Below are 10,596 nucleotides of genomic sequence, written 5' to 3'. Positions count from 1 at the left end.
TAGGATCTAAAACTTCTCTGTTATAAAATCATTCTCTTTGAAGGATTATTGCTCATAATTATTCCCTTTCTCAAAATCACAAATTATGAATTAACAATGTAGACATTAGTTGATCAGTAGCTAAAATCAAGAATAAATGACAGAAAAAGAATATATATATATATATATATATATATATATATATATTTATATATATATATATAAATAAATAAATATATATATATAAATATATATATATATATATATATATATATATATATATATATATATATATATATATATATATATATATATATATATATATATTGGGCTTTCCTGGTGGCGCAGTGGTTGAGAGTCTGCCTGCCAATGCAGGGGACGTGGGTTCATGCCCCAGTCCAGGAAGATCCCACATGCTGCAGAGCGGCTGGGTCTGTGAGCCATGGCCACTGAGCCTGTGTGTCCAGAGCCTGTGTCCCACAATGGGAGAGGCCACAACAGTGAGAGGCCCGTGTACCACACACACACAAAAAAGAATATATATATATATATATATATATATATATATATATATATATATATATATATATCTGAATCACTTTGCTGTACAGCAGAAACTGACACAACCTTGTAAATCAACTACACTTCAATTAAAAAAAAAGAATAAATGAGACAGTGAGAATCTTAGAGAAAAGTTATTTGGGGAAGGATACTAGGGCCATACTAAGTAGGAAGAGCTAGGGTATCAAAGAGAACTCCACGTACTCTTTACTCAAAGCTACAGCAAAAGGCCTCTGATCCCAGAAATAAAAAAAAAGTCACTATAGAAGAGTATTATTTTTATTGATCAAAAGGCTTTTCCCAGCCAGGTTTCATTGGCTCTCAGATTAAAGGTTCTCAAACTTTAGTATATTTAAGAATCAACTATACAGCTTATTTTAAAAGCTGATTAACTCCTACCACCCTCATATAATGTTAGAACATAAAATCCTAGTTACACATGGGTGACCTAAGATGAGCTTAGGAATCTGTTATTAAGAAGTTTCAAGGAGTAATATCAGTAAGACTGCATATTAGGAAGTCCTGGACCCTCCTTCCTATCATGGACAAACAAATCAACTACACACAGACAAATTCCCTTTGTGAGAAATCCAAAATCTAGTTGAGAGGTATCTGCACTGCAAGTAAGCATAAAACAAGCCACATAAAAGTTGGAAGGAAAATTTGAGACATGCTCTCATAATCCCTACATCTGGTACAGCACCATACAACAAGGAAGAAACCCATAGCTCCCAGCTTCTCCCTGGAGAAGGAAATAAAGGAATGTACCATACATCCAACACTCTGATTTTTCTGGGTGCTTCCTGAACCACTGCTTTTGTCTCACCTGACTTAGAGTGCTGACAGGACCAAGCATACTCTAGACACCTGTAGGTCACTGAGAACAAATACAGTTTCATCTAACATACTAGCAGTCAACACAGCCCATCCCCATGGCTCCATTTAAAGCAAACAGGCAAAAATCCCAGCTCCCAGCTTATTCCTGAGGAGGGAAGAAAAGTACTGGACCTTGTGTCCTATATTCTGATTTTCTGGGGGCTTCCCAAGGCACTGGCTTCTGCCTCTCCTGTGTCAAATGCTGACAGAACATTGGGGGATGCTAAGGACAAAAACAGTGGCTTGGACTTGCATGATGTTTTGAGAAGTCCCCCCAAAATGTGGCCAGGCTGATTGGAGAGGGTCTTCTCCTGTATGAGAGTTGTCAGTGAAAATTGGCAGAGGTGGCTGTTTTTTCTAAGGTACACATATCAACAAAAAGAGTCAAGGAAAAAGGTGAAACAAGGAAATATGTCCCAAAGAATTAAATAAGATAAATCTCCAGAGAACAAAGCCAATGAAACAGAGATATATGATTTCTCTGCCAGATAATTCAAAATAATTGTCATAAAATTGCTCACTATGGTCAGGAGAACAATATGTGAATGAACAAATTAGAATTTAAAGAAATAGAAAATAGAAAAATGTCTGAAACAGAAATTATGGAGCTGAAGAGTAATTGAACTGAAAAAATCACTAAAGGGATTCAACAACAGAGTACATCTAACAGAGGAAAAAATAAGTAAACTCAAAGACAGACCATTGGAAATTATCCAGTCAGAGGAGAAAAAAATAAAATAATAAAAATAAGTGAAGAAAGTTTAAGGTGATTAGGAGACACCATCAAGCAGATCAATAAAACATTATGAAATTCCCAGAAAAAGAAAAGAGAAAGAAAGGGTCAGAAAGTATATTCAAAGAAATAATGAATGAAAACTTCCCAAATCAGGGGAAGAAAATGGATATTCAGATCCAGGAAGCTGAATGGTTCCCAAAAAGATAAATTCAGAGAACTCTACACTGAGACATATTATAATCAAATTGTCAAAAGTCAAAAACAAAGAAAATATTTTGAATAAAGGAAGAAAAAAGCAAATTTTCCTATACCAGTGTACCCCCATATAACTATCAGTGGTTATCTCAGCAGAAAAATTGCAGAACAGAATCAGTAGGATGATATATTCAAAGTGCTGGAACAGGAAGAACTGCCAACCAAGAATACTATGCCTGGCAAAACTCTTCTTTAAAAATGAAGGAAAGAAAAAAGATGTCCTAGACAAACAAAAGCTCAGGGATTTCATCATCATCAGACTTGCCTTACAAAAATGTTAAAGGTATAGTAATATAATGGTGGTGGGTAAATCACTTTTAGTTTTAGTATAAATGTTTAATAACAAAATATTAAAAACAACTATGACTATAAGAATATACTAGTGGACATGCAATACAAAAAGAAGTAAATTGTGACATCATTAACATAAACTGTAGGGGATGAAAAAATAAATATGTAGAGATTTTGTATGTGAATGAAGTTAAAGTGTATCAGATTAAAATACACTGCTATACATATGTTTTTTGTTTGTTTGTTTTTTTAATGTAAGCTCAATGCTAACGACAGAGGTAACACCTATAGAAGTTACACAAAGAAAAAGAAAATATCTGTAAATAGCTTTGGGTAGTATGGCCATTTTATCAATATTAATTCTTCCAATCCAAGAGCATGTGACATCTTTCCATTTTTTTGAATCATATTCAATTTCCTTCATCAATGTTTCATAGTTTTAAGCATATAGATATTTCACCTTTGCTTAGTTTATTCCTAGTTATTTTTATATGATTTTAAATTTTTTTTTTTCTTTTTGCGGTATGCGGGCCTCTCACTGTTGTGGCCTCTCCCATTGCGGAGCACAGGCTCCGGATGCACAGGCCCAGCGGCCATGGCTCACGGGCCCAGCCGCTCCGCGGCATATGGGATCCTCCCAGACCGGGGCACGAACCCGTATCCCCTGCATCGGCAGGCGGACTCTCAACCACTGCGCCACCAGGGAGGCCCTAAATGTTTTTTTAATGTTATATTTCTGATATTTCATTATTAGTGTAAAGAAATGCAACACATTTCTATATAATAATCTTGTATCCTGCTACCTTACAGAATTCATTTATTAGTTCTAATAGTTTTCGTTTGGAGACTAGGGTTTTCTATACAGAGAATCATGTCACCTGCAAATAGTGACGGTTTTACCTCTTCCCTTCCAAAACCATCTACAGATTTAGTGCAATATATATCAAAATTCCCATGGCATTTTTCACAAAACCAGAACAAATAATCCCAAAATGTATATGGAACCACAAAAGACCAAGAATTGCCAAAGCAATCATGAGGAAACAGAACAAAGCTAGAGGTATAACCCTTCCAGACTTCAGACTATACTACAAAGCTACGGTAATCAAAATGACATGGTATTGGCACAAAAACAGACACATAGATGAATGGAACATAATACAGAGCCCAGAAATAAACCCATGCACCAACAGTCAATTAGTCTACAACAAAGGAGGCAAGAACATGCAGTGGAGAAAAGACAGTCTCTTCAATAAGTGGTGTTGGGAAAGCTAGACAGTTACATGTAAAACAAGAAGATTAGATCATTCCCTCACAACATATACAGAAATATACATAAAATGGTTTAAAGACATAAATATAAGACATGAAAACATAAAACTCCCAGAAAAGAACATAGGCAGAACACTCTTTGACATATATCATAGCAATATTCTCTTGTACAGTCTCCTAGGGCAAAAGAGATAACAGCAAAAATAAACAAATGGGACTTAATTAAGCATGAAATCTTTTGCAAAGTGAAGGTAAGTACAGACAAAATGAAAAGACAACATAAGAATGGGAGAAAATATTTACAAATGAAGTGACTGACAAGGGATTCATCTCCAAAATATACAAATGGCTCTTGCAGCTAAATATCAAAAAAAAAGAAATACCCAATCAAAAGATGGGAAGAAGATCTAAATATATATTTTTCCAAAGAAGACATACAGATGGTCAAAAAGCACATGAAAAGATGCTCAACATTGCTAATTATTAGAGAAATGCAAATCAAAACTACAATGAGATGTCACCTCACACCACTCAGAATGACCAACATCAAAATGTCTACAAACAGGGCTTCCCTGGTGGTGCAGTGGTTGAGAATCTGCCTGCCAATACAGGAGACACGGGTTCGAGCCCTGGTCTGGGAAGATCCCACATGCCACAGAGCAACTAGAGCCCATATGCCACAACTACTGAGCCTGCGCGTCTGGAACCTGTGTTCCGCAACAAGAGAGGCTGCGATAGTGAGAGGCCCATGCACTGTGATGAAGAGTGGCCCCCGCTTGCCACAACTAGAGAAAGCCCTCGCACAGAAATGAAGACCCAACACAGCCAAAAATAAATAAATATATATTTTTAAAAAGTCTACAAACAGTAAATGCTGGAGTGTGAAGAAAAGGGAATGTTAGTGGGAATGTAAATTGGTACAACCACTATGGAGAACACTATGGAGGTTCCTTAAAAAAAAACTATAAATAGAACTACTATATGATCCAGCAATTGCACTTCTGGGCATATACCCCGAGAAAACCATGATTCAAAAACATGCATTCACCCCGACGTTCATTGCAGTAGTATTTACAATAACCAGGACATGGAAGCAACCTAAATGTCCATCAACAGAGGAATGGATAATGAAGATATGGTACATATATACAATGGAATATTACTCAGCCATAAAAAAGAATGAAATAATGCCATTTGTAGCAACATGGATGGACCTACAGATTATCATACTAAGTGAAGCAAGTCACACAAAGACAAATATCGTATGATATCACTTATATGTGAAGTCTTAAAAATGATGCAAATGAACTTATTTACAAAACAGAAACAGACTCACAGACTTAGAGAACAAACTTATGGTTACTTGTGGGGGAAGAGTGGGGGAAAGGGATAGTTAGGGAGTTTTGGATTGACATGTACCCACTGCTATATTTAAGATGGATAACCAACAAGGACCTACTGTATAGCACAGGGAACTCTGCTTAATATTATGCAACAACCTAAATGGGAAAAGAATTTGAAAAATAATAGATACATGTATATGTATAACTGAATCACTTTGCTGTACACCTGAAGCTATTACATTGTTAATCAACTGTACTCCAAAATAAAATAAAAAGTTAAAAAAATTAAAAAGGAACTAGAAAAAGAAGAACAAATTAAGCTCAAAGCTAGCAGAAGGAAAGAAATAAAGAATAGAGCAGAAATAAATAGAACAGAAAAACAATAGAAAAATCCACAAATCAAAGAGATATTTTTTGAAAAGATAAACATAGTTGGCAAACCATTAGTTATACCAAGAAAAATAAAAGAAACAGAAGACCCCAGTAAATAAAATCAGAAATGAAGGAGGAGTCATTACAACTGATGTCGAAATAAAAGGGATCGTAACATACTACTGCAAACAATTATACACCTATAAATTGGATAACCTAAAAGAAATGGATAAATTCCTAACAACACACAACTTACCAAGACTAAATCATGAGGAAATAAAAAATCTGAACAGATCTGTAACTTGTAAAGAGATTGAATCAATACTCAAAAACCTCCCAGCAGAGAAAAGCCCAGAACAAGATGACTTCATTAGTGAATGCTACCAAACAGTTAAACTATTAACACCAATCCTTTTTAAAATCTTCTAAAAATATTGAAGATGAGGTGCCCTCCAAAATTCATTCTATGAGGCAGAATTTCCATAATACCAAACCAAAACAAAGTAACTACAAGAAAACCACAGGCTAATATCATTAATGAGCAGACCTACAAAAATACTCAAAAAATACTAGCAAGACAAATTCAACAGCATATTAAAAAGGTTATACACAATGACAAAGTGGGATTTATAACTGGGATGCAAAGATAGCACAACATAAGAAAATCAATTATTGTGAGACATTGCATTAACAGAATGAAGGATAATACTTCATGATCATCTCAGTAGATTTATTGTTTTTAATTTTTTCTTCCAGTTTTACTGAGATATAATTAACATATAGCACTGTAAAAGTTTGAAGTGTACAGCACAATGATTTGACTTAACATAAATCATTAAATGATTACCACAATAGGTTTAGTGAGTATCCATCATCTCATATAGATACGCAATTTAAAAAATGGAAAAAAAATTTCCTTATGATAACTCAGTACTTACTCTCTTAGCAACTTTCATATATAACATACAACAGTGTAAACTATAGTCATCATGTTGTACATTACATCGCTAGTACTTATTTATCTTATAACTGGAAGTTTGTATCTTTTGACTACCTTCATCCAATTACTGCCTACCCCACCCCACATCTCTGGTAACCCAAAATCTGATCCTTTTTCCTATCAGCTTGCTTGTTTGTTTTTGAAATAATATTGACCTACAACACTATGTTAGTTCCTGTTACAAGACACAGTGATTTGATATTTCTGTACATTTCAAAATGATCTCCAAAATAAGACTAGTTACCATCTGTCACCGTACAAAGAGGTATTGCATTATTATTGACTATATTCCCACAGTGTACATTTCATACACATAACTCATTTATTTTGCAACTGGACCTCTTAGACCTCAGTTTGTACCTCTTAATCTCCCTCACTTATTTCTCTCCTTCCTCCCCTCTGGAAACTACCTGTTTGTTCTCTGTATCAATGACTCTGTGTTTTATGTTTATTTAGTTATTTTGTTTTTTTGGATTCCACATATAAGTGAAACCATACTGAATTTATCTTTCTCTGTTTGACTTATTTCACTTAGCGTAATACCCTCTAGGTGTTTGCCCCTTTGTGGCAACATAGATGCTGCAAAAGGAAAATTTCTCTTTTTATATAGCTGAGTAATATTCCATTGCATGTACACATTGCAACTTCTTTAGACATTCATCTATTGATGAGCACTTAGGTTGCTTCCATACCTTGGCTAGGTTGCTTCCATACTTTGGTTATTTTAAATAATGCTATGAACATAGAGGTGCATATATATTTTCTAATAAGTATCTTTATTTCTTCATATATATACCCGGGAATGGAAATGCTGGATCAGTATGGTAGTTCTATTTTTAACTTTTTGAGGAATCTCCATACTGGCTACTCCAATTCACATTCCCACTAACAGTACACAAGTGTTCCCTTTTCTCCACATCCTTGCCAATACTTGTTATTTGTTGTCTTTTTGATGTGAGTCTCTTGTAGGTAACATATATATGGGTCTTGTTTTTGTATCCATTCAGCCACTCTGTGTCTTTTGATTGGAGAATTTAGTCCATCCACATTTACAATGATTATTAATAGGTATGTACTTTGGCCATTTTGTTAATTATTTTGGGGTTGTTTTTGTAGTTGTTTTTTTGTTCCCCGACCTTGGAGAAGTGGCCTTAAGCAGGAGATGTACTATGTGTCCTAGTAGTGCACTCCCTCTGGTTGCCAGAGCTGTTTGTTCTCAGGGTGCCCCCCATGTGTGCTGCATGGGCCTTTCTGTTGTGGCAGGCTGACTACTGTGAACAGTCTAGTAAGAATTTTTGGCATCTGGTCCTGCTTTGTGTGGAGGCTACTGGCTATTGGTGGGTGGGGGCCGGGTCTCAAGGTGGCTGCTTGTGGGTCTGTGGGTCCCAGATATAGCGTATACCTGCTGCTGGGAGTAGCAGGTTCCTGACACAGCTGGTTACAGGGCCTGGAGTATCCCAAAGCTGGTGTCACCCTATTGGTAGGTGGGGCTGGGGCTCAGAAAGTCCATGGGCTAGCATCTAGTGTCAGCTCACTGGTAGGTGGAGCTATCTGGAGCAGCTGTGGATTCTGGGTGTCCTAAGGCAGCTGACTGTCTGGTGGGTGGGGCTGTGTTGCTGCCCAGCTACCTGCTTGGCCTGAGGGGTTCCAGTGATGGTTCTGGGAAGTCTGTGGGCAGGTCAGGTTCTTTTGCTAAAAAAGCTAGAGGGAGAATTCCAAAATGGAGCTTGCTAGCACCAGTATCCCATGGTAGATCTAGCTCCCCAAAATGGTTGCCACAAGTATCTATGTCACCAGGGTGAGTTCCAATTGCCTACTGCCTCTCTGGGTGGCTCTCAAAGAGACCTAGGGCCCTTTCAAATGACTGCTTCTGCTCTGAGTCAGAGAGTATGTGAGATTTTGTGTGTACTCTTCAAGAGTGGATTCTCTATTAACTACAGTTCCCTGGCTTTCCTGAAAATAAGACCCACTGGTCTTCAAGCCAAATGTTCCGGAGGTTAACCTTCCTGTTTCAGGACCACTGAACTCGGGACCCTACGTTAGGGCTTACATGCCTCACTCCTTGGGGGAAACTCTCCAATTGGAACTTCTCCTATTTGTGGGTCACCCACCCAGTGGTATGGGTCTTGACTCTACCATGACTCTGCTCCTGCTACCCATCTTGTTGTGGTTCCTTCTTTATACCTTTAGTTGCAGAAGATCTTTTCCACCAAATCTTAAGTTCTTTCTCATCAATAGTGCTTTGTAAATAGCTGTAATTTTTGTAAATTGTAGCCTGTGGGAGGAGGTGAGCTTAGAGTCTTCCTACTCTACCATCTTGGCTATTCCCCAGCATCTCAATAGATTTAGAAAAAACATTTGACAAAATTCAACATCCCCTCATGATAAAACCTCTCAACTAGTAATAGAAGGAAATTACCTTAATATACTAAAGGCGATATATGAAAATATCACAGCTAACATCATTCTCAAAGGTCAAAATCTGAAAGCTTTCCCCCCAGCATCAGGAACAAGACAAGGATGCCCACTCTCACCACTTCTATTGAATATAGTACTAGAAGTTTTAGCCAGAGAAATTAGAAATCCTAGCCAGGAAAGGAAGAAGTAAAATTATCTCTTTCTAGAAGACCTGATCTTTTATGTAGAAAACCCTAACAACACAAAAAAATGTGTTAGAAATAATAAACAAATTCAGTAAACTTGCAGGATATAAAATCAACATCTAAAAATCAGTTGTGCTACTATGCACTAATGAGTAACTATCTAAAAAGGAAATTAAGAAAAAAAATCCCATTCACAGTAGCATCAAAAAGAGTAAAACATTTAGAAGTAAACTTAACCAAGGAAGTGAAAGACTTGTGTACTGAAAATTATAAAACACTGGTGAAAAAATTTTAAAAAGATACAAATATATAGAAATACACCTGTGTTCATGGATTGGAAATCTTAATATTGTTAAAATGTCCATGCTATGTAAAACAATCTACATATTCCATGTATCCATAACATAACCCCAATGGCATTTTTACAGAAATAGAAAAAAATCCTATAATTCATATAGAATCACACAGGACCCTGAATAACCCAAACAATCTTGAGAAAGAAGAACAAAGTTTGAAGCATCTCACTTTCTGATTTTGAAATATATTATGAAGCTACAATAATTTAAACAATACATTACTGACATAAAGACAGAAACCAATGGAACAGAATAGAGACTTCAGAAATAAACCCATGCATATACAGTCAACTGATATTCAGCAAGAGAACCAAGAATACACAATAGGAAAGAACAATTTCTTCAACAAATGGTGCTAGGAAAACTGGATATCCAGATGCAAAAGACTGAATTCAAACCTTATCTTACAATATACAAAAATCAAATGAATATGAATTAAGGACTTAAATATAAGACCTGAAACTGTAAAACTCCCAGAGAAAACATTGGGGAAAACTTATTGACATTGGTCTCTCAATGATTTCTTGGATATGACATCTAAAGCACGAGAAACAAAAGCAAAAATAAACATTAATCTAAAATGACTCTGTGGAGCAAAGGAAACTAACCGTTTGTAATGGGAACCTATAGAATGGGAGAAACTGTTTGCAAATCATATATCTGATAATGGGTTAATATCCAAAATATATAAGAACTCATATAACTCAATAGCAAAGAACAAACAACTACAACAAAAATTAAAAAGGAAAAGGACCTGAATTGACATTTCTGCAAAGAAGACATACAAATGGCAAACAGGTATATGTAAAAGTGTTCAACATCACTAATCATCAGGGAAATGAAAATGAAAACCACAAGTAGATATTACCTGACATTGTTAGAATGGTGATTATCAAAACCAAATGAACAAACAAACAAAAATGATAAAAATTGTTAGTGAGGATGTGTAGAA

The sequence above is a fragment of the Mesoplodon mirus genome, assembly GCF_964341445.2.
Source record: "Mesoplodon mirus genome assembly, chromosome: X".
In the NCBI taxonomy this organism is placed as follows: domain Eukaryota; kingdom Metazoa; phylum Chordata; class Mammalia; order Artiodactyla; family Ziphiidae; genus Mesoplodon; species Mesoplodon mirus.
The sequence above is the reverse complement of the archived record's forward strand: the minus strand, read 5'-3'. Positions refer to the sequence as shown.